Here is a 26841-nt window from a genome sequence, read left to right on the forward strand (position 1 = left end):
CCGGAAAAGACACTTGAGGGGTATGAAATCATTGAATGCACACTAGGAAGCAACCAGATTTCTGTTCCATAGCAATATTCACATTTCTAAGGGGAAAAAAGACCATGGAAAAAAACCCAGCTTGCAATCATGGGATATTTCTTTAAGTTAAAGTCTCCTCCTAAGCAGAATTGTTCTTAATTACATCCTAAAAAATTTCTTGTGCGAGACTATTTATATGTTTTATGTTTCAGTTTGGTTTCCAAAAGGGCACAGTAATTTCAAGTCAGAGAAACAGGTCACAATTTTACAAAGAGGATAAAAATAGACAGTTTTGATCAATGAAAAGTTTTTCCAGATTTTAAATGTCTGTAAATGGTTCCAAATTAATTTCTGTGGGAAAGTTTCATTTTCAACCAACTCATATTTTTCTAAAGATCCATTTCATTAGAAGTTTTTCACCTAACCTGGTCCAGTAATACAGGTTTGTACCTGTACCTGGGTACTGCCAAACCTCTGCTGGGCTCTTTTTGGGCTTGATGAACTTCTGCCAGTTCCTTGATGCCTAGAAAACACCACTTTACTGCTATGGCAAAGCCTGAGTTTAAAATAAGGGCCATTCCATTCCTGCCTTTGGTTAAGCCTCTTCTTTTTTTTTTTTTTTTTTTCTTTTATTTTTTCTTTTTTTTTTTTAATTTTAAAAACATTTCCCTCTTATTTTCATGGTAAAAGGTATTTTCAATATTTTACAAGAAAATACTGAATGTCCTTATTAGCTTTAGGTCATAAATGCCACAAAACAGATTTAAAAACTGGAATAAACCCAACATAAATGCTTACTATTGGTGAATATAAGGGCATACAAAACAGGGCAGTAAAGTCACTATACAATATCAGTAAAACCATTAAAAAAATCTGGAAAAGCATCAAGATGGCTGGCCTCTTTGTAGTTTCAGCACAGAAAAAAACATTGAGCCTTATTTCTAAATATTTTCCCTAGTGGGAAATAACAGCTTGAAAATAATCCCAGATGTATTCATTTGTGCAACATTTTTCTGCTTGCAACATATAGGCATGGAAAAATTATTGAAGGTTTCAATTCTGGACTTGTATTTTAAAAATGTCAAGCTTTTGAAAAACAGCATCATTTTTCCTTAAAAGCTATTCATTTACCTGGAATGTTGGCCAGCAGGCGTACATTATGGACTTGGTTTAGCTAAGATTGAAAAATTGCCCAAAGGCAAAAGTGAAGTAGGCAATTTTTGTGGCTTAGATTATATACCAACACAAGATACAGCTGAGCTGATTTTTGAACTGGCATATAAAAGAATTTTGATCTTGAAAGTGATCAAAATCTATCTGAGGTTTTTAAAAAGTGCAACAATAGTAATTTTCATGTGTCTTTTTTACAATCATTGTCTGTATCCTGAGGTGCAAGTAATCAGAAAGCTCTTATTAAATGGCTGCTGAAAACAATAAAAAGAAAAGCAGTTCAAGCCTATAAGTAATAATTTCCAAAGATGAGCAGATTAAGACATATTTCAGTTTGCTCTACAAAACCAGTTGTTCGATAAAATATTTCCATTTTGGGTAGATATTAAAAAAAAGCAAGGCATCAGTTCACTCAAAACCTCAGGAAGTTGTCTTGTTAAAGGAATCAAAAGTTTTCTTCTGTTTGATCTAGACTATTGTCTTGAAAAGCTATTTGTCTGGATAGTATTTACAGCTCAGAATTTTCTGTGACTAATTTCTGTGATATACAGTAAGTGATGTTACCATATATAGGTGACTACAAATAATTTTAACATGTTAGACCAATTGGGAGGAGTGTGGGAGGCTGTTCCCCTCAATGTGTATAAAATCGCTTTCTTTATGGACGGGAGACTCTTTAATAAAAATAAAGAAAAGTCAGTGAAAATTCAGGAAATAAAATTATTCCTCAAGAGCCAAAGGTACAGATATGGGAAAAGGAAGAGTGGTCAGATCAGTGCACACCACCCTTTAGGGCTGAGCACAGTGCCTGTGCTGTGGCAGGAGGAGCCCAGCTCCTGCTGAAGCTGCCAGCTCCAAGGGCAGACGGACTGATCCTGCGCCAGCTCAAGGCTCAGTGTGACCTGAGCAAGTCAGCAAGGCTGGTCAGTGTGGAACAGTGCCCTGGGAGCAGAGCTCCACTGGCTTGGACAGAATATCAGTGCACAGTGCAGAACTGTGCCAGTCTGCCTGGAGCCTGCCAGAGCGGGTCCAGGGCAGCACATGTACAGCCATAGAGGAGCATGGTGATCCGAGGGCCACGCAGTCTATTCTGTTCCCACAGGAAGCATTGCCAGAACTTGGCTGTTTTTTAATTTGGGGAGACTTGAGTCTTTAAAGGGTACCACAGAGGTTACACTTCAAGAAACTTATGGCCAAGTTAATTAGGGGGATGGAGCACATCTCCTGTAATGAAAGCCTGGGAAAATAGGTTTTGTTCATCCTGGAAAGGAGACAGTTTTGGGGTGACCTGATTTCCTTCCAATACCTGAAGGAAGCCTACAGGAAAACTGGACCAAGACTATTTACAAGAGCATGTAGTGACAGGAGAAGAGAGAATGGCTTCAGACTGAAAGAGAGTAGGTTTAGATTAGATACTTCAAAGAAGTTATGTACTTTGAGGGCGGTGAGGCACTGGAGCAGGTTGCCTAGAGAAGTTATAGATGCCCCAAACACTGGAAGTGTTCAAGGCCAGGTTGGATGGGGCTCTGAGACACCTAGTCCAGTGAAAGGTGTCCCTGCCAATGGCACATAGGTTGGGAACAGATTTTTATGATCCCTTCCAACCCAAAGTATGACTCTATTATTCTTTAATTCTGTGAAATTAGGGGTTGCTTCATGACCAGCATTATTCAGCTGACTGGTTATTCCATGAATGGTGGTCCTTTTCCTTTTGGAATGCAGACTGCTCCTACCCATGCAGTCTCCCACAAATGCAGAGCATTAGAAGATGCTTCAGACACAAGTTAGAATGACTCGAGGTGCTCCTAGGCTTTTGGTACAACACATCATCTTTGCGCTGCTGGAGGGAATGTCCACACTCAGGTCATGGGTGATACTGGAACATGGTCCATATGGCGAGGAAATGATGAGCATTGTGTCACTTCTTCACTAGATTCCAGCATGTCCTCAATGACAGCAAAATTTATTTCTTGAATACTTCACATTACCCTCTGTATCCTACTAACAACAGTGGCTCAGTCATACTTCTTGCCCAAGAGCTTTGAGAATTATTTGAAAAACACAGTCAGAGGAAGATGGAAAGAACAAGCTCAGAGTCAGAGCTTCTACACCTGTAATACTTTCTCAAAAAGAAAATATGAAGAAGACATGCTGATGTTTCTGTGCTTCTGAGCTCTCTACCAGCATGTATTGAGAAAAGAGGAAAACCCAAAAAAGGTGTAGTCAACAAGGTCTTAAGGTACAGCTGGCAAAACTGGAAGAGAGTTTCTACTTGATGCCCAGGAGACCTGTAAAAAAGCTGGGTGCCCTCAGCATCCAGCTGCAGGTAATTAGCATATCTTAAAATTAGCATATCTTTAAAAATCAACAAATATCTCATTGCAAATTAAAGAAAGAGAATTTGTGCAGATATCTTTGTTGTCCCCCTGCACAGAAATTGCAGGTGTCTTCACAGATCAGGGAAATCAGATATGTGGCCTCTGGTTACATTCTAAGTATAACTTGGTTTATTTCCACACATAAATTAGTACTGAAACAGAGAGAATCAAACAGCATGCAAGTAATTCCCTCGTTAAAGAGTCTCAGCTCATCAGTAAAATTGGCATTATAAGCAACAATTCCACCTGAAAAAGATTTTGGTATGAGATCAAAGCAAATAGCAACCTCATCTGCCAATAACACAGCTCCATTCACACACAACTCTAATAACACAAATTTTAAAAATTTGTATATCATTCCAGGATTGAATATTTATTTACATGCTTAAATTAAAAAAAAAAGAAAAGGAAAAAAAGTCTGTAAGATTGAAATGGCACCATCTGGTGACACCTGCCATGCAGCAGGAATGGCTCATGAAGCTACTTTTTTTATTTGAAGTTTTGTTGAACAGCCTTGTGTGTGACCATAAAAGTCTTTAACAGAAAACTCTTGATTAGCCACTGCTTTTTTTATGCTGTTGTTTCTTCTTACTGTAAAGACAATTGTAGACAGGCATGTGGATTCAGATACTTCCTTCAGAAGTTACCAGAGTAAATCAAGTTGTATATAAGACTCACCTCACTCTAATTTATAGTTCAGCTCAGACCATTGAACTTGTAAGTAAAATTTATGGAGGAAGAGCAATAAATTAAATTGCGTAGAAACATAATTTTTGTCCTGCAGTTACTTGTACAGTTCGATTTAACGCATAAAAAATGGAGTATAATACTAACTTGTTAATAGAATGTGCACAGCGCTGACATGTAAAAATAGTTTTATAATTGGTTGGTCCACTCTGTTAGCCTTGTTGACAACACTAAATTTTCATACCCTTACATTAGTAAGATTGAGCTAACATTATAAATGCAGAAAGCTCATAAATGCATACAACAGAAATTCATTTGGCCTTTGATTTTTTTTTTGGGTGTCTTTAAAGTGAAAACTGTAAAATTACCACGTAATAAAAGCCAGTACACTGAACACTAATTGCCCATTTATAAAACGCTCTTTTCCTCCAATCACGTAGGTGTGAGGCATAAACTTCTTGGGTTTTACGGAGCTACGATTTATACTTTCAGTTTTGTTTCTCTCTGTTGCATTAAATCTTAAGCTTATAAAAGACGAGCTGCGTTTTATTAATCTGCATCAGCATTCATTGGACATTAAATCTATGTAGATCCCTACAGGGTTTTAATTGTGGCTGAATTGCCAACAATAATTGCACCTCTGACTAACCATGGAGAGCAGGCCACCCTCGCTGCCAGGCACAAGTGCTAGCTCCCACACCAGCCACGATAGCCCACTTTGTCAGCTGCCTGAAGGGAAGTTGTCAAGTCTGGGACCCTGCTGCTTTATTCCTATAACTATGTTTTAGAAACACCTCACAAGTGGAATTGTGGTTGCCTCATCCAGAAAATGTGGAAAGGATTAATGTGGCATGTAAAACAAATCACTCCTGAGCTCAGCTGAGAAAGTGGGTATTAAAAGCACTCCAGTCAAAAGAGCTTTAGTGAAAGGGTCATGGTGATATACAGTCAGCACATGTTGGGCTGGTAAAGCTGCAGGGTGTTTGGAAATGGTAATGGTCCATGGGTGTAAATTCTTTCAAGACCTCTTAAAGGCACATGTGTTTCTTGAGCATGTTCTCCAAACAAGGACCTGTTATAGGTTAGCTTCACTGGAACTTTTAAACTTTATTGATTGGTTTGTGGTATTCTGGGTTTGCTTACTGTTTTGGGGGGCTTTTTTTAATGTTGTTGATAAACACAGAAAACTATCATGACAATCTTAAACAAATCTATAAACTATGTTGTATACAGATTTATTGTAACATATTGCAGAATGTGTTATTTCTTTTCTTTATGCCAGTAATCACTGGATTCACAAAAGTTAAGGATCTATCAATATTTCTTTTATGAAAGCAGGTTGGTTAAAATGTCTGTAGGTTTGAGGTTAAAAAGGTCAGACCCTTAAGTTTGGCATAACATTTAGTGGGCCTTTATAAATGTTTGTAACTTTATAAATATTTGTGTGTGTGTATATATATATATATATATATATATATATATATATATATATATGTTCGTAACATTATATTTCCTAAAGTTATTAAAAAGATGGTTCATGGCAGCCTTTCTAATAAAGCTGGGAACACTGAGAGTACTTAGCAAAAGCTTTGTTTTACAAGTTGTACTATTCCTTGTTTTATTTTTTTTTCATTAGGAATTTCACTGTGATTTTGCATAAAGAATAAAAATGTGATAACATATATGTGCTTCATAGCCTTTTTTTACCCAAACAATTACCACTGGTGACAATGTCCAGAAAGGGTTTTTAATCAACAACTCACCCTGACTTCCATCAGAAACATGAGGGTTCAATAATTTTGTGCATTAGGCCTTCTTTGCAAGGATCACTTCACTGACTTTTGAAATGGAGCCATTTTTGAGAAGCATGTGTCAGGTGTTGAGCAGAACCCAGCCACATCTTTATACAGAATGAATGGCTGAGAAATGGAACTAAAAAAAATAATGTATCTACTTGTTACAGTGCTTGCTGTGATATAATTAAAAACACTAACAATCACTTCCAACATGCACCCTTCAGCTGAGAACGTATTCCTGCAGCAAGTGGCCTGCATTCAATTCCTGGGAAGCTTATTACAGTCATGGTTCAAAAGCCAGTATTTTAGAATTTGGCCAACAGAATGATATTTTGGTCAAGTACACTAGAGATTAGGATTTTTCATTCTTATTTCTGAATGTATTTGGTTTTTGCACAAGGCCACTGTTAATTATTTTATGTGGTCATTTAACCTGTGTTCACTATAATAGACTTGAAAGCAAAAGCACAGGTTGCAGTTACATGGTGTGGTAGGTGAAAACATTTGTTCTGAATAACAATATTTAACTGAAATCATATTTAAAAACACCAAAGAGTTGTTTTCTCATGAGCCCATAGAACTCTTATGAACAGGGACCATGGTTAAATGATCAAAAACCTACTTAGTCAAGTTAAAACAAATAAAAAAAATAACATGTGACCTTGGCAAGGTTTCAGTTCTATGCAGGTTTTGGTTCAGTGCCTCTGTTGTTGGCTCCAGCTACAACCATGACTACAAATATTGTTTTACAGGCTGCAGCAATGACACCATTTGTTACTTTTGCCTAGTACAGCACCGGTGAAAGTCAAGATCAGTCATTCTCCTGCAACATTTTCATCATGCAATGGAGTTCCAGGCATAAAGCATGGGAACACAGAGTAGATATGATGTCACTGTCTGGCATCTTTATGGAAATCAAAAAGCTTTGGCAATGCTGACCTTTGAAATTTGATTTCCTGTCCTCTTCCCCTTCAGGAAGGTGAAATGAGATGTGCCTATCTTGAAAGAGATGTCCTGTAGCTACTTGAGTTACTTGAGGTAACTGACCAAGGCACACTTAAATGTTTTGTGAAGAGACATACAGTCTAAAAAGGAAAAAAAAAAAAAAATCAAAAAAAACCAGAAAAGGTTCATAGCAGATGTGGGGTGGTTTAATGGTATTGTTCCACGTCGCAATAACATGCAGGAAACTGGGCAACACTGCAATCTATAAACCAAATTATTGGTGTTCTGCCCAAACATTTTCAAAGCCAAACACCTGCAAGAAACAGCCAAGTATTCTGAACAGAAGACTAATCCTTCTGGGGTTTTTTACCCTGCAAAGCAACAACAAAAAAAATATATCTATGTTTATGAAATTGTTTTCTTTAGGCTTGCTAAGCTATAGGGCATTTTTTCCCAACAGTTTCCAAGAGCTGCTTTGGTAAACCAAGTAAATGTTTCTTGTACCTAGGAAAAAACAGCTTACCTTTTGTTTCAACTCCCATTTTATAACAGTCTTGGTAGTCTTCATACTACAACCTCAAATCAGCTATTTTGCTGGGACGCTGTGGAGTTTTTTAAGTAGGAATCTTAAAAATGCCTCAAAACCTTTGTAAGTTAAACTCCAAAGAGCATCAGTGCTCATGTTTAGGTTTTTTGGGTTTTTTTTTGGGGAATAGTCTGCTCTTTCTCACATCTAAAACAGTAGATTCAGATTCAAAGACATTTGTCAATACATTCATCATCAAATATGCAAAACCATTTACAGTTGGAGTATAAACTAGCAGAAAAAGAAGAATATTGAAGTTTTTGTATTGTTTTTTATTTATTTTTTCTGTTAGCAAGGCTATAATAGTTTGATTTTAATTCATTGAAAACCTCAACTTTCCTTTCTGTTAGTAGACAACCCAGAAAATAACCAATAAAATAATATGAACAGTAAGTAGGCTCAATAGAATGACACTCATTTACATCCTGAAGATGATCTGTTTCTTACCCAGAGACAAATTTTAACTGTTCTTTGTCAGTAATCTATGGCCCTTTGGATAGTTGGAATTTGTCAGACATTTCACTGCCTAAAAGTGTTAATTGGGACAGGAAAGGAGCCCCAAGCCATTAGTGTGGCTCATTACTCAGCTATTTCAGCTATGGCCCACCATCCTCAGGCCCCAAAAGTAGTTTAATATAGAGTAAAGCACCAAGGTGTCTCTAAATTTATTCATCCTTTTATTTTTCTGCAGAATTGCCTCAAAGTTTAGTAAGGATTTTTACCCTGCCATAGCAAGGACTAGGGCCTTACTATGCTAGGAAATGCATTTACATTAACAAAACAAATACTATTTGCTTTGAAGGTCTTCTAGCAATAACAGTCAGTGGACTTATGCCCTATTAAACAGGAAAATCAAGTAAGGAGACAAAAAAAAAAAAAAAAGAATAAAACAATTGTGGGGTTTATTTTTCTCTCAAGTTAGAGAAAAGAGTTGGGCTTGTTTTGTTCTGTACCTTCTGAGCTATATCCAACTTGTTCAACAAGGGTTTGACATGGAAACACCAAGAGTCAAGGCTGATTTTTTTTTGTAGACCTGTGAGCAAAAAATTAATGGCACTTAGAGAAAGGAATGAACAAAATACAAAAAGGAGCAGGAAAAAAATACCTGGATTGAGAAGGAGAAAATTATTTAGTAAAAAATATTCTGACTAAATAATTTATATTTCAAAAAAGTATGTTAGGAAAATAATCAACTCTGTGTATAATTTATCCAAGAAAATGTCAAAAGGCTATGTTTCAGCAAGGCCTCACATTTAGTTTTAAACTTATTCTAGACAAATATTTAAATATTTTGTGCATTTATTTTTTCTTATTTTAATTTTAATTTTAATATATTTGCTTTTATATTTTTTTTTCTTTCTTCTTAGTTTTTTTTTTTTTTATTCATAGAGGGACAGAATGGCAACCCAGGGAAGCCTTCATTTGGATGTAAAAAATATACTATAAACCTAAAACAACATACTTTTTTTCCCCTCAAAAGCTGAACAAAACATTTGTCATCTTTTCCAAGCAGCAAAAAGGCAAAACTAAATTCATAGCATGACACCAGCAGCAAAATATGTAAGTCATCTTACATTTTCAGTTGCTGATGTGGGACTGTCCTTGTGTCAACCATTTCAAACAGGGCAACCCTGTCCAAAGCAAAATAGAAGGTGAAAAGGAGGCAAATGTCTACTTTCTTTTTGCTATTATTTCTCACGAGCTGCTGCCAGTGCTGACTTTTCAGACAGTTTTTCTGTGTGGTCTTTTCTGTACTTTCCATGAATTTGCCACATTTTGCCCACAAAATCTTTCTACATTTCTGAAAAAGAATGTTGCACAAAGGGCATGAGTACACATCACTTTAGAAACAGTCAGATAATGTACACCCATGTGTGTGTGCACATGTGTTGAAAACAATTATCAGAGCCTTCCTATGTTACTCCTGCTTTCAAAATTCACAAGTGTCATACCAACCCCAGGCACAATATCAAAATACAGTATTTGCAATTTAATTACCTGTATTTTCTGCAATTTGGTACATATACATTGGTACTGAAGCAGTCTCAAAATGCCATTCTCTACCTTCTGTTAGCTATAGATTTTTTATCATAACAAAAGGATAAGACTTTGAACAAATGAACCAGCTCTGTCTTCTAAACCAATGAGAGCAGATACAGCAGGCAAGTGCTCCAATTCACAGCTTTGAGCAGCAAGTTTCAGGCAAACAAGAGGAAGCACTTTTCATTACAATGTACTATTAAATAATGGAACTCCTTACCAGAGGATGCTGCAGAAGCCAAAAGTATAACAGGGTTCAAAAGGAGATTAGAATAATTCATGAAGGATATGTCTATCAATAGCTACTAAGCAGTGTGATCCGGATGCCCTCTGGAGAAGGAAGTCCCTAACCTACTGCCTACTGCAAGATGGGAAGGAATCCATGGGAGAACTTTGGCATAGTTTCTAAATTCATATATACGTAAATATTATTTTAATTGAACACCTTACAGAACTGTTTAGTTCTCAGACTCACAGTTCTTAATGCTACTTGACTACTCAAATGTTTACAGTGTTCTTTCTGGGGTGTTTTTAGCAACTTCAACACTACATTAGTCTTTTAGAAACAAAACAGTAACTTCTTTTAACATGTTTACTTGATGATATTCCTCCAACTTGTAGAAATCTCTCTACCTTTGTAAAGCCGTAACATCAGTTCACAGAAACCTGGTAAGTATAGCTGAAATAAAATGTGATATGTGCACACCTGTACAGCAGATGACTATGTTAAAGGTGATTAAATAGCATTCTTTTGTGTTTGTTTTAATTTGAACCTTACTCCCTTAGAAGAGTAGCAAGAAATTGTTAGAGCCAGGACCCCTCTGAGCAAACCAGGCTGAAGATGCAGCCCTTGATTTTACAATCAGAAGACAGATAATTGTCAAACCCCAAAGAACACATCATTGCAAATCTGCAGTAACACATTGCATCCTTTGTCCATCCGTCTGAAATGTGTTTCTATCATTTGCATTGCAATTGTGCTCTAATGTAAGATACATTTGGAGTGTAAATATCAAGATTAAATCTACCTTGAAAACTCAGGCTGAATCAGGTTTATAGCCTAGAGGCAAGTTGTGAATCCCATAAAGCATTGTTCGAGGGACCTGGTTAGTGTTTTGTACACCTGCTTAATGTTTTTTTTTTTTCATAGTCACAAATGTCAAACTGCTCACTAACGCATTGAGGTTTGAATGACAGCCATGCACTTGAGCACCAGTTATGTTTTTTCACTACCAAATTGGACTATAAATGATGAAAAAGAGGTCAGAAAGGAAGTATGGAAGCATACAAATTTGAAAGGGGAAACTGCTAATAGTCATAAACTGTGTGCAATCAAAGGACCAGCGAGTCATTGTGAATTACCTGCTCCATGAATTACTGATCTAACTGCATTATGATATGGAACTTTCTAACTCCTTTCATCTGTGGTGCAACAGCTCCTAACAGCTCCCAGATCAAAAGCACGACTGCCAGTGAAACCATGGAGGAAAAGCCCACAACACTGACTTTCATTATGAGCACTTATTTGTTAAACTTTTCTTAATACACAGGTTTCATTATTTATTGATTCACTGATTGGATATACTGTAAATGTGCCACTTACCAAATTTGAGGAAATAGCAGAGAAATAATCAGCAGTGTGACACCCTGATGGAAGTCAAAACTTGTAAGCATGTGCACATAAAAACTCATAGCTTGTATATTTCTCCACAGGGGGTAACATGCAGAACATAGATTGGGACATTTTTGCTTGTTTGTTTCTTTGCTTAATCCAAATCACTCAAAATACTTCAGAAACAATTAATTCCATGTTAGTAGTTTTACTGACTGTATAAAGATGATGAGACAATTAGCTTGCACATGCCAACAGAACCTACATGAAGACACAGTCTATGTGAGCAGTGATGAGACAACTGATTTCTACAGGTGCCTGTCATACCATACATGGTCCAAACCAGAATTCTAAGCTCAAGTTATGACCATTAAGACAAAGCTCAAGTCAGCAGGCATATTTACCAAAATGTATGGAAGGTTCTTTAAGCTGGGCTTAGAAATTCCTATGGTGTCAATTAAAATATATTAAAGACATTTCTAATCATTTTTTTCTTTCCCCCCTAAATCTGGTTTCTAAGCTGGATGAGAAAAAGATGAGTGTAGTTATGCTTGCCCGAGGAAATTTGACAATAAATATGTAATAAATAAAAAAATAAATAAATAAAGTATGTGAAAAATATATATTATGTATGTACATACATATGTACATATATACATATATACATATGTATACATGTACATATGTATAATATATATATATATATTTTATATATATATATATATATACATATGTGTGTATACACACACACATATATACACATTTTGACAGATACCTCTTTTGTTTGGAAGGTTCCTACTGAGACAACTCTGTGTATGTCCAGAAATAAAATGTGAATTGTTTTCACCGTTATGAGAGCCTGCACAGTGAATATGTCCTTTTTTTGGTGCTTATCATAGGGAATAAATGCATCAGGCACTAACAGCTGCATCATGACTTCAGTGTGAACATACTGTATTCTTTCTACTTATGATCAGATTTGTAAGTATGTGATGTGCAAGCAAAAAGCAAGCAAATACAGTCAGTATCACCTTGCTGGTAGATCAGCCTAGAAACCAGACTTTCTCTTCTGTGGAAAGCAGTGATTGTGAGGGGACTAGTGCCCCCACGCTATGTTTCCCTCCCCCAGCCCCCCTGCTGATGGGGAGGCCTGGTCAGGGTGTCAGGAAGCTGAAGGAGCAGCTGCCTGGGGAGCAGGGAGCCAGGGAAGCCTCGGCTGGCAAGCAACCAGGAGCACAGGCTGCCTGCCTGCTTTCCATTGAAGCCTTCAACAGAATCAACATGTTCCTGTGAAATGCTTCAGTTCTGTAAAATCAGCATTTTCCAACAGAGAAGCGTTCCGCCAGAAAATTTTCAACCAGCTCTAACAGTCAGGGCATCTTTAGCATCTCACACAGGGGTGCTGCTGAAGGATGTTAAATTTCCACCTCACAGACCATGAGCCAAAAGCTCTCCTTGCCTGCATCCCACACCACAGCCGTGGTCATCCCCAGAGCTGTGTGCCACAGCTCCCAGAGTGTCACCTCTGTGATAGCACCTTCTCATTCCACTGGTACAGCTTGACTGGAACTGTCCAGCAGCAGGCACCACGAGTTCCATCTGGCCAAATACAGGGCCACAGCAGAGACCATTTGTGACATGCTTGGGAAAAGTCTGAATTTTTTGAAGATTTGAAAAAAGTTTAATAGTTTTAATCTATCATAGGAGACAAAGTGTTCTCAGCTTCAATCACGAGCAGAGATTTTCTTATGCATATGTACATATATATCTATATATATATATAGATATATATATATATATATGTTGGATCATTTGAGTTTAAACCTTATTTTTCATTTATTGAGTTATTTAGCTGATTTGTATGTCTTCCTTAGGAGGCAGATTCATAAACTTGACAAAAAAGTATGGATTTTATTTATATAAAAATTTCATTTAAAAAAAAATTAGGAAAACAGCAGCAAGAATGTCAAGCAAAAAAGAAAATGAATGGTTCCTGAACATCTGTCAGTTAGAAAGCACTATTGATGATCACATGTCTTCATATAACCTTTGTTTGAAATGACAGATTTTAGGAACTTGTTCTACTAAGTGTTAAAAGTTAACTAGACAAACATCTACAAATATAAATCACTGTAAGCAATTATTCAGTTAAAATTTCTAATAAGCAAGTGACTCTCAATGTCAGGAAACTGATGCTTGATAGGTTGGAGATTTTTTTCAGTGAGCATAATGAACCCAAATACATTACTTTACCTCAAGAAAGAGTTAAGAAAAAGATAATATCTTTCTGTAGCTGATGTTGGAACACAAAAAGACAATTTAGAATTCATTGTCAGCATGCATCAAATAATGAAAGTACATGAGGGTAATCAGATCAATGCAGATTTTTGAATTCTATTTTATGATTCACTTTTAAGGAGTGGATTTCAAACTACCCATGTTCTTCAATTTCTGTTTGGTGCTGCTATAATATTTAGGAGCAAAAGTCATCTTGAAGCAAGTCATGCAATAGTCAAGATCTTCTAGGGTGCAATTTCTTAGTCTGAAATCAGCCTAATAAATCTCAGGAAGAATGTGCCTATTTCACGGCATTAGCCATAAAAGGAAGCTGTAGGGACAAGCTTGGGGTAAACATCTACTCAGTAGCTGATTTAAACAAGGTGAGATGAAATCAACCCAACTGTTTTTAAGGTAACTTTTCATGAAATAAATTGCCAGCCAAACTTAGGGCTGTAGATAACTAATGTTTACATTGATCTTAAATTTTTCAAGAGAAAGTAAAAAGAAAAAAAGAAAGAGAAACCAAAAGGTCAGAACAAAAAGAGAAACAGAAACAATCTAGAGAATTACAAAAATCCTTTTCTGTGTCATATAAAAACATGCATAAACCACAGCAGATAATCTTCCCATCATTACAAGAGGCAACCCTGAAACAAAACTCCAAATTTAGAAAGCTGGGTGGTTGGGGAAGCTGAACGTGGAGCTGTGCCCTGTGTCTGGCACAGCCCCCAGACACAAACACTCCCCCATGCAGCAGCACTGGGTGCCTGGCCCATCTCCAACCCAGCCCCAGCTTTTCTGAGTGATCCTCGTCCTGCAGACACCCAACCACTCATATGTTGCAAGCCATAGATCATGTACACATCCAATATATAAAGTCATTTTCCGTCCTGCATGTTTTAGGGGTTTAAATTTTAAGTTTAATGAAATTATACATGCTATTCTAAATCTCCCAGACTGTGGCTTGCAGCTGATCCCAGCCCCATCAGAAAGTGGGGGGATTTTTCATACTTGAAGACTGAAAAACATGGCAGCATTGCTGTCCCTTGGGACCATTTGGTGAAAGGGGAACATCACATGAACCTGTGTCTGAATACTGGTGGCCAGAGATCTCCCTGCCACACAATAAGAGGTGTTCTTGGTCCAAGAGGGATACATTTTGGGAAATATACCAATGCCAGACATAGAACATGTGAATGTACAGTACAGTAAATGCATAAGTACCTATATGCATATTCACATATATATAGGTGTATAGATCTATAATTTAAAGTGTGAAGTGCTTAGGGAAGATACCAGGGCACATACACTTGAAGTACACATGAGTGTGTTTCCGTGTACATGGGAAAGAGGGCAAGTACAGCAGTGCACATGTGCTTCTCATATGTTCCCAGAATGCCTTGTATTTCTGCTATTTTGGCTGGGTTACCTAAGTCCCCAAGTCAGCACTAATGCCTGTCACCCTTTTGGGTACATTTTGTTATAAATCTAAGCAAGCAAAGATTTGTGTCAAAGCTGTCTACACGTGCAACCAGTTGAGAAGCTGAAATGCCTTCAAGTCATGTACCAACTGTTTTCATTTTCTCTCAAATGGCGTTTCTGTTATTTTCTAATCTCTGCCTGTTTAGGTTTTTTTTTTTTTTATTGTCTTTATTCTTCTCTAAAGCTTAACTGCCTTTCTCTTCTTTGCCTAACTTCTAGGCAGTGAAAAGAATGTGTAGGAGCCATCTCCAAATTTTAATACAAAGACAGCTAAAATTCCCAACTGTATCAAAACAGTCTCTTGCAGAGCTGCTCATCATTTCTTTTGTCTACATAAACCCCATCAGAGAAGCCATAATGCAGCCCTAAGAAACTACCAGAAATCCTGTAATAAGCACTTTCTTTCTAATGTGGCAAGGGCTTTGAAATTCAAGTTATAAATGTGACAGAAGGATTGAATTCAAGTTTACCCTGTGGTTACAGATGTGGTATAGTTGGGTATGAAGTCTGTGCCTGTGTGCTCTCCCAGTGCAGTTAGTCAGTAATTGCCTGAGCCCAGGGCTTGTCCCACAGAGAGGTGAGAACGGGCTGACAGGAGACCACGGACAGGCTGGAGAGATGGGAGAAACTGTAGCTGAAGAAATGATCATGTCTTCTGTATGTAGTTAAAACAATTAGGAGATGTTTAGCAGATAGTGCCAATGAATTGGTACCACTGAATCATGGACATGCTTAAGTGCCCTGTAGAACCACACTCTTCACAGTTTGGGAAGTCTCACCTAATACAGCTAAAGCAGTCACTGCAACACAGATTACAATCATAACTGGATAGCTACTGATCATCTTGTTTGAGAGATATAATTCCCCACATGAGAATTACCCTATACAGATAAGGCAAAACTTTTGGAGTTTGCCAAGGGATTTTTTGGGATTTGTTTTTTGGGTGTTTTTTTAGAGCTTGTTTATTTGTTTTTGTTTTGTGGTTGTGGGGATTGGGTTTTTGTAGTAAATAATCCAGAAGTCAATATGCAACATCTTTTAAATGTAGGAAATCTCTAACAGAGATACTGAAAGAGGAGGTTTCTGGCAAGTATCTCTCTTCATAAGGTAACAGCAGGACAATTTGGACCATGGTGGAATTCAAGGAAAATAAATATGAAATTGGCAGGACTCAAAGTAAATCCACCTGTTTTAAGATGACTTCAGCTGTAAACACTTTGGGGAACTCAGAGAACTCAGATAGTTACCACCCACAGTGAGGATGACTGAAGGAACCAAGATGAACTCATCAAAACAGACCTGACCTTGAATTCTCTCTAGCACTAATCCTGGCACTCCACTTGCTTACTCTGCCTTAATCCACTTACCAGGTTGTCTGAAGTCAGTAGCCCAAAAGAGCATGTGGCCATGTCCTCCTTAGCTTAATTCTATCTGCTCAGATAATAATAAGAAATAATAACAACAACAATAATGATAATAATCTTTCTTAACAAGGTCAATAGCATTCAGTTACCTGAATGTTCGTGTCAGACCTTTTTCTGCAAGTTCAGGGAGTTTATACAGATGAGCACTGAAGGCAGAATTATCATCTTCCTTTACTGCCATAAATTTGAAAAAACTCCATAAACCCCCAGGGAATTAAATGAAGTTTTCAGGTTCTAAATGGGACAAGAATCTGGCCAATACCATGTCCAGTAACAGACTCTTTAACAAACTGACATTAAAGACACAGAAGGAGGAAAAAACCAACAAAACAACAAAAGTGAATATCAGTGGTTAGAGGAATGGTCTTCTATGAGCCTGTGAGAAGCAATATGCATTCATAAACCCTTGTCTATTGCTAACCAATGGATGGGCAAAATTTTATTTAGCCACATCAGCAGCAGACTCACATAAGAAACAGAAGGAGCAATAAAACTCATATGGATAGCTTTCATACACATGAAAGTTTCTTGTACCACGTGTCATATATTCAGTTTGTAGGAATAAATATATTAACTATGTTTTTCTAACTGAAAATATTTTCCATATGCGAACAGACTTAAAAGCACATTTAAAAAGAAGATGCAATAATCAGATTTTAAACTTTGGCTTTAAATTCAAAGCAGAACTTGAAGTAAGCCTTTGGGGATGTTCTTCTATTTGAAGGAATGCACAATTCTTGTTACCTACTTCAAGCAATGAATGGGACCACTCAGTCACATAAATGCAACAGAACTACTTGGGAGTGTGAGGAGACTGCATAAAATACATTTGAACACCAAGACCATAATAGTCAGCAAGATTTGGAAAGGCTGAAGCAAAAGTGGACTTGAAATTTTAAATAACAACCTCAAATCTTTGTTTATTAACCCGTACTTGTTTTCAAAGAAATAAATCACATCAATTCCAATTCCCCAGCTACCAGAAAACATAGTACATTTATTACTGAAAATACCTTTTCTCAGAAATACAGGGTCAGCTATTTCATCAAAGAGGCCAAGTCAGCAATGTACAGAATGAATGCTGTTGATTGGATTCCTTTGTTAAGGACTGTCAGAAGAGTATCCAGTAGTAGCTAAACAGTGATCAGATGGCAAAAGAAAATAGCAGTTGTTCATCAGTGCTATGCCCTAGATTTTTATTTGAGCATGTCCATTGGGCCTGTGTGAGCCATGGGAGATGGGCAAACAGCATGGGGAGGAAATGGGAAGGAAGGAGTCCTGGTGATGAGCTGCACAACATTTCAGAACCGTGGCAAACACCAGTGTAGACTCATTTATGAATCTTCTATTATTTTCCTTTTGAGAGATTATTTTGCATGTTGCTGGCTTTGCTGTGGTGCAGAAATTTTCTGGAAAAATCAGTCTCTGCTCATAGATAGGTAGGGTAAAAAATGCACAGCATGCCTTGAAAAACAACAGATGTTAGAAAAGTCATTGCTACTGTTAGAGTAGTAGTTCCAACTTGCAAGTAACATTTTGTTCTTTGATGTGGTCTGTGTATATCTCCTGTAGGACCCTAGCTAGCAATAAAATACCAACAGAAGTAGAACCAGGAACTGTAATAGGATGATACAGGTACAAACTGTAAAAGGAGGTAAATAAAGTGTTTTCCATCACTAGAGTGTTTGGACTGGCACCATGGAAAGGTTGAGAAGTCACATCTAATCTAAGAAAATGGGATAGAAGAAGAAAGAAACACACCAAGGACATTACTATTGAGCCACAGTGCCAACATGCAATGATTTCCCTCTCTCGTCTTTGACCAACACAGTTATGAGCTATTGAGCCTCTTTGGCTCATAGGAACAGTTATACACCACCCTGCACCATAGTGGTAGGGAGATGAGCACCCTCCCCTCTCCTCTTCCTGTATAAGAGCAGGAGAAGCTCACACAACATTCTCCTCCATAGGAGTTCTCAGGAATTCCTATGACATTAAGGAGTTCCTGAGGTAGAGATTTTAGTCTCATATTTCATAGCTCTTGCTGGACTTTTCTTTCCTGAATGAACTGCTCAAGTTTTTAACCTGCATAAAGTTTTGGCATTCTGTGACAATGAATCCCACAGGCTGATTGTAAAATTAAGTATTTCTTTTTTCACTGATCCTGCACAGTCATAATGTTGTGTCATTCATTCTGCCTTCTTTGGCTGGCAGTCATTAAAAATGTGTGCCTCTGAGTCATTTGGCCTCTAAGGTAGTTCCAGTTATATGTTGACAGTTTTTAGTGGGATGCTAGGAAATATTATAGGTCTTGTGTTTTCTGGTTCTTCTATCCTTTTCCAAACTGTTCTAAACTGAGAGAACTATGAAACAGGATGCAGAATATTACTGTTTGCTCTATTGTTTATAAAAGCAGCATTAAAACAGTTAGTGCATCTTTGCTGTGTTGTAATTAAACAAAACTATTGTTACGGTGGTTGTGATTGGTTGGCTTTTTGGTTTTTTAGGGGTTTTTTGGATCACTGTTAAATGTAGGTAAAAGGCATAGCAAAATTACCAAATAATGTTTTCTTAATATAATTATTTATCTTGACTTTTGAGACACTTCTTTTCAAAACCCTCCCAAACTGCATTGCCCTTAAGTACACAAAACAGACAACCTGAACGAGTGCCTAACTGGGGTATAGTGAAAACTAAAATAAAGCAAATGCCCTTTGGGAATACATTTGTATCACAAATACCAGCTGGCGCTGGTTGATCCAGCTTTTGGCAGTCTCTGTAGCAATGTCAAAGACATAGTGTTTCAGAAGCAACTGATGAGTCAGCGGCAAAAGGTTCCGAGATTTAGTTCACAGAAGCCCATTTATTATATAATGAAATATTTCCGTAACATCCCATAAGAATACCAGTTACAGGCTGAGCTAATAATACCACCTATTATTGAAACAGCATTAATTTACTCGGGATTTGACCCTCTTGCCACTTGCCCATAGGCTTGTGAATCTTTAACCATTTGGAGCTGTAATTTTCCATGTTTTTTTTTCTGTTGTTCTCTGACCCACTTCTGGAGGTTTTTTTTAAGCTAAAAAATACTGTGTTTCTTTCCAAGGAAAGCTCTTGGGAAGAAAAATGCTGTTTTGTTCCTGTGAAATAAGGCCTGATGAGCATGTTGAGAAGCTTTCTGACATTCATGCTTTGGAACAGGAATATGAAATTTGGGCTATAGGGAAGTTCTGAGGAGATTATTTTGTAACTCTCATTATGGTCTTTTACAATTGATCCATCAATTGTTGTGAACTTCCAGAACTACTTCCTGACATCTGCAAATTTTTCTTGAGCTTTGCACAAAAAATGTTTGAAAGAATTCACACCATTTAAAAAATCTCTCTTTTCACCAGAAAAAAAATATATTAAATAACTGAAGATGGTAAAACATTCAGTGAGAAAGGATTTAATAACAAAAGGAAAGAGTATTGTTCACTTTTCGCTACCTTTGTGATAAAAATAGAAACATGTTTGGTCACACATCACATACAGTCTGCTTCACAGGAATGTTTCCTAACCTTATGTGTTATACCCTGTGAAAGATGGCCATGCTTTCTATTGCTCTTACCTCTCAAATTTACTACATTTTCACTACTGAGATATTTTCAGCCCTTTATCTAAAGTGGCAATTAAAGCTTCATTTGCAACTGTGCTTATGAAGCTGAAGCTTTCATTGTATCATTTCTAAAAGTTGGAATTTATTTGATCTGTGGAATAGTAAGGCTGCTTTTGATAACATGAAAATTGCATTAAATATTACAAACATAAGAAATTACTACAACCCCTGGACAGAAACTGTTGCCTCACAGCAAGATGATGAACACAAGCAGCAAACATAAAGGAGCAGGACGAAAAGCAATAGCAGTTTGTCCTTTTCTGGAAGGTCTGGCTTGCTTGCTGACTGCATGGAATGAGTTGCAGGGGAAAACGAAACTAGAGAATATGTAAAGCTGGGAGATGAGATCATCCCCCCAAAACAATCCTTCAAATTCATAGGCACTTCTGGATTCATGAGGTGAGAATAACCAGCACTGAGGACTGTAAAATACATTTGTAGCATTTGAATTTGCTAACATGCACTTGCAAACTGTCTCCTCCTAGAAAGGGGAGCAGGAGATGTCCTGGAAATCAAGGGTGAAGAAATGAAATTTTAAAAAAAATTACTTCCTAAAATGAGAGTGACAATAGCCTGCATCCAGACATCCTCTGCTAACAGTCTGCACCAATCCAATCAAGTGTTACAGCTACCTTTTAAGTTTTCATCAGCATATCATTTTACAGCAGCCTGATCCTGCAAATGGCTGTTCCCAGGTGCATAATTATTTACCCATGGAGTCCACTGAAAACAATGGGTGTCAGTGCACAAGTAACTACCTGAAGGACTGAGAGTCCTGAAATTGTTTCTGCACATGATAGGCAAGTTGCATATTTGCAAGGGGATTTTCTTTCATATGTGGTTTTGGGGCTTTCTTGTTTCCAAAACTAAAATGGAGATAGGCCCATGTCAAAATACCCAGACAAAACCTTTTGAACTTTAACAGTGGATAGAGTCCAAACCTACAGCAATCTCAAAATTTTGCATGTATAGTGGCTCTTTATAGTGGGCTGGATCCAAACCTCACATTGAAAAATATCCCCAAGGCAGCAGAACTTGGATCTGTGCTTTCCGGTTTGAACCCAAACTGAAAGTGTTGCAAGAAATGGCTCATTAGTTTGCTCTGTAACATTTGCCTCCAGAAATCTGTCATTGAACAAAGGCACATCAACATCTGAAAAAAAAATTATTAGTTATTTTTGGATAACCTGAAGGGCCTTTAAGTGTTGTAGCTCAATATTTTTTTGGAAATTAAGGTCTATTGCAGAGCTGTCTTAGATCTCTCTATCAGTGCAGACAAGGCTGACTTTTAACACAATGAGAACATCAACATTCCCTTTGGGGTGGCCAAATTTATAAGGATACCAAAACAGATCCTCCCTTGAGGTGAAAATGAGGGCATGATGAAAAGACTCAGTTGGATTTTTGGTGACTATCACTAAAAGCAGTAGTTCTTTTCTTTCTCTTTCAACGCTTCTACTTTTTATAATGTTATAGTCTATATAATATTATAGGATACTTCCTATCCATCTGTCATTATAGGAAGGGTCGTTTCACTTCCTCCCGTGTAGTTCTTGCCTTGTGAGCTAGCAGCTGTGCCTGCAAGAGCTGGGAAGTAGCTGTAACTTCCAATCTTTATCATTTCAAGTATAGACAAAACGAGACCAGACAGATTGCATCAGATAGGCTGACAAATGTGTCTTCCTCCTACCTCCTTCCTAGAGCCATGGGATGGAAAGTGAAGTATTCAGCTAGGTCCTAGCTCCTCATGAAAAAACAAAGAAAGTGAGAAATCAAGTACTGGGTTGATTTATGTTCTTGTGAAACCAATTACAGATATTTATGTGATCCATTTTGTGCCTTTGCTTGGTTCAAAAGCTGGTTAATGTCACAGCCAGACACCATCTTAGAGAAGTAACATAGCCCTACAATATTCATGTCTTTAGCTCTGTTTATGGACAAATGTAATGTTTCTCATGCCTTGATGATCACACTGAGAGACCAAAACGTGAAAAGAAGGAAGTTTTTGATAACTCATATTTGTGCTTTCTCAGTCCTAAAACAGGCCTCTCTGAAGTACTGCACTGATTGTGGTCTCTGGAGCTTTGATGCTAAATCCTCAAAGTAGTATGTCAGCATGGATTAGGTCACATACTGATCACAGAGGGTCGATATTCTGACTGAAGACATGAATTGTCTGAAGAGGTTGTTTGTTTGTTTTGATTTGTTCTATTTGAGGGGAACCTTAAATAGATTTTCACAGAACACAAATTGCTTTTAAGCTTTGGCTTAGTGCCTATGAGTGTTTAGAACTTGTGTAAGGAAGTCATCTGTCTTAACCAGTGTAAGGTCAAACTTATTTTCCATGTTAATTAGACACATTGGATCTGATAAGTCAATGACAGTGCTTCATTTTAATCAGCAAAGAGAGGGCTCTTGACCTACACAATGCATGTATAGCCTCTCCCATACTAAGTGTAATGAGCCTGGAAATTATAAAATCACAGGCACTCATTCCAAGGCCCTGGAGATGTTGGATGCTGTTTTCCTCCATGTGCCCTCACTTGTGGTAATAGAACGCTGGAATTCTACAGAGTAATTATCACTAAATTATAATTGCAGTAATGGATGTGTTAAGTCACTCTAGCAAGACAAGTCTTCTGAATATAATCACCTAAAAAGGATGTATAGTTATTTTTGCTTTAACCCAGTGGAAATGTTGAAAATATTCCTGTGATTTTTGAAACAGCTACATGCAATTTTTGGGACTTTCCAGAACAGTTTTGATTAACCCAGTAATAACCAGAAGTTTTTTGGTTTTTTTTATCCTGTGCATCTGGAATATTGCTCTGTGCACTGTAGTCTTTCCTTTTGAGTCTTTTGCTGCCAGATAAAGGGGACTTTTTGGAATATATTTGTGGAAGTAAATTCCCAGTGCTATGACAGCTGTTCTGGAATGTGTTATGACAGAAATAGCCACAAAAAATTAATTTTAAAATACATTTTCCAGTTATTGGGGAAAAACAGTTGGAGTAATTTCTTTGGATCATGTACTTTTAATGTACTAAATTATATTTGGTGTGTTCGTATTTATACATATTGGCCCTTTTTAATGCATATTCTACCACAGTGGAGATTTAAACTCAAATGATCCAAGATCAAATAATCTTCTCAGGACTGCATTATGGCAAGTCCAGCACTCAGTTCAGCAGCTCCCAGCAGGTCCCAGCAGGTCAGCTTGGTGCCCCTGGTGTTCCTCCAGGCCAATCCACCTCTGGGGCAGCCAGCTGTGCCTGGCTGAGCTGGGCTGTCACCTCTTCTCCTGTCACCCACAGTGCCACTCAGTGAAGCTGCAGTTCTTGGGCAGTGTTACAGGGCACACCATGCTGTGTCCCTGGCACACTCCACACTGAAAACAACACTCAGGAGTCCTTAGGGATGTGGCAGAAACACTGCTCTCAAAGGCTTCCATCACAGCTTATCCTTCTCCCAGCTTTCCAAAGTCAGCTGGTTTGTTAGTCAAGAAAGCATCACAAGGGAAGTGTTTTCAACCATGTTTACATGAGACACCATCTATTAAAATGAGGTGGAAACAATGGAAGTTATATTAAGCCACTCCAAATGCAGACAGGCCTTCTTTTGATCCTTCACACCTATAGATCTGATTCCTGATGCCTTTATGTCAGTTGCTTACTGACATTACTGCTAAATTCTGTTACTTCTATTTTATACTAGTGTGAGCTTTAAGGAGCCAGAAAAACTGAATATTGTTACTAAGGGCAGAAAACCCTTCAACAGATGGGAAAATTATCCCACTTGGCAAGAGGCAATGTTTGGTACTTTAAAAAAAGGAAAAAGCTTTTGGATTTCAGCCATCAAATCCAGTCCCAAATCTTGAGCTGTGCAGAGTAATTCCCAGAGCTCAAAAATGTACTGTGCTGCTGTGGATCATCCATTAAACTGTCTATTGAATGAGCTATAATGCTAAGCAGGCTGAGGAGAGCCTATCCTGCAGATTAATGTATCTCCAAATCATGAAACCTTCAGAAAGTATTTTTGTAGGTAGGGAAACTTGGTGCAAAATAAGTTTGTTTGCTGTGAGAGCCAAGATGTTAAAGCATTAGAAGCCCAGAAGAATATGTCTGTTTCTAGGGGCTGAATCATGGCACAAGTATGCAACAAAATGGAAACAGAGTAAACACTAATAAGCAAAGAAAACTATATTGTTTTCTACCTCTATAATAAAAACTTAGCAACAATATATACAAAACAATAAGAAAATGCCATATTTTCTTTCTTTAAGAATAATTTTTAAAAAGGTGTTTTAGTCCAGTCAGTGGGTCTCTAGGAAGCCCACTCTGACTCTGTAACTCCTTTACAATAGTGTGAAATGCATAATTTTTAGCTGTTGTCTGGATAAAATTTTAAGCAGCCACTGAATGTGTTCCTAATGTTGTCATCCCAGTATGAAATACCATACACACAGAATCATAAAAAAAAACATCCTAAAATATTGTGGAAAATGTGGGTTTACTTAAAAATTAACAAAATACCATGTTACTCAAGAATCTTGAACATCTAGCAACTGGGAAAGTTCTGTTTTTAACCAACTTAGCATATGAAAAGATAATTTTTCCCCCAAAAGACTTGAGTTCATTATCACTGGAATAAAATAGCATCATTAATCTGGGTACCCTGCTTATAGGTAAGACACACACATATATGAATATATATATATATATATGTATATATATATATATATACACATATATATGTATATGTATATATATATATATATATATATATATGTATATATATATATCTTCAGTTTATAAGTGCTATTGGCAAAAAATAATAAAACAACAAGAGATGTGTTTCTCTATTATTTGCATTGCTCATGTCTTCAAAATAAAAATGTCGTAGCTATTAGGTGAGTTAGTTTAAATTTAAGTCATAGTGTTATCAATTTTCATCAAAATACTCAGAAGTATTATTTTACTTACTTATAAGTGTTGACAGTCTGTAGGCAAGGAACAGAGAGGGACCGGAAAAGGGAAGGAGAATTCATAGAACTTTCTATGTGAAGTATTTTCAGTGGCTTTATAGTGAAAATTCAATTATATTCTTCTTGTTCCCCAGCCATAATCTATGACCCATAGCAACACAGCCATCCTCACTCATCCTCCATGGTTCTGTTGAACTCAGTTTTTCAGTCCCTCAATGTCCCATGATGCCTAAAGCAGAAGGGACACTAGAACATGTGTCTTTAAGAATCGGTTCACTTCTCTGTGTTGGACAATATAATTTTCATTTATTATAATATTATTTCATAATTATGCCTTGGAGCGAGAAACATGTGGCACCCAAAGATTGCATGCATATTAATACAAACTTTTTTTTTGGGTTTTTGTTTTTTTTTGCTAGTATTTTAGGGACATAGCCAGGTATTGGGGGAATATACACTAGTTTCCTCAGTCTCTTTGTACCTCATGAATCTTATTCCATTCTAGTACCAGCTGAGATGTCTGGATACTGGGTGTTTACAAAACACTGAAAATGAGTGCACAGCAAATGGGAGTTCCTCCCTTTAAAAGCTAAGTTGTTCCTTCTGCATGATGCTGAGAATTATTGAGTCAAAAATTAGAGGAACTTTGTATCTTTGCCCTAGTTGAAGGAAATAGTAACAAGACAACATGAACCAAACATGGACATAAGCAGCCTCAGCCCCCCGTGGAGATCCACATCAAGGTCATCTGTCAAATAAGCAACAGTGCAGTTTGTGTGCAGGCTATTTCTTGTGACATATGCCCTTTTCTGGCACTGAAAGTAAGTAGTCTTCATCAGACTGGGACAATTTGTTTTAAATTGCAGCTAAAATAGATACATTGAATTTAAAGTGATAGGTCAAAAACAGAAAAAAAAAAAAAAAAGGTCTTACAAACATGATTTGTAGGTTCAGTGCACTGAAGGGCAAATATAGTCTTTCTCAACCAGCATGTGGAATCATTTAGTTAAAACTCAGTGGTTTGCTTGAAATTGTAAAGACTATCCCTCAGCTTTCTGAAATACACTCAGGCAGAGAAAACTTGCATAGAGAACACAGTGGCCAGTAAATGTGTAATATCTACACTTCTTCTTTCATCAACTTTTTGATGCAAACTCCAGTGCAACGAAAGGATTCCACCTTTACAGGTCCAAACCAGAGAGAAAAGGTAACAAGTGCTCTGTCCAGAAGCAAAGGGTTTTGCACAGAAGAACTGACCCAATCCCACAACTTAGAAGTGTAGACCAGTAATTTAGGGGCCATTTGCTCTTTGTCATTTGCCATATATGACAATCTCAAAAATCCTCTATTGGGACTATACACTTCTGTTTCACACTGCTATCAGGCACATAACTTTCTCAGTCATGCATGAGATAATGAGAAAAAAAAAAAACAACAAGCTTTTTGGTGTGTTTTTATTTTTATTATTTTTATCTGTAAAATTAGAATGATACAAGCATTAATATTGACATTTCATAGCTGCTCCTAAATATCACATTATGAGAAACAGATCTCCAGGACTCTAACCAAGAAAGACTGTTTTTACTTGCTCTAGGAAAAGGTCTGGCTAATGCAATATTTTATTATGTCTGTAGAGACATTATTTTTACAATACTCTCTTTTAAGGATCTTCCTCACAAATAATTCAGAATTTCAAATTATTTTAACATCACTAAAATGAAATTTTAGGCCACTGGATTCAGACTGTGCTGTATAAAATTTTTAGTAGCTCTCCA

This window comes from Lonchura striata, chromosome 2 (genome assembly GCF_050655825.1).
Source record: "Lonchura striata isolate lonStrDom1 chromosome 2, ASM5065582v1, whole genome shotgun sequence".
NCBI lineage: Eukaryota > Metazoa > Chordata > Aves > Passeriformes > Estrildidae > Lonchura > Lonchura striata.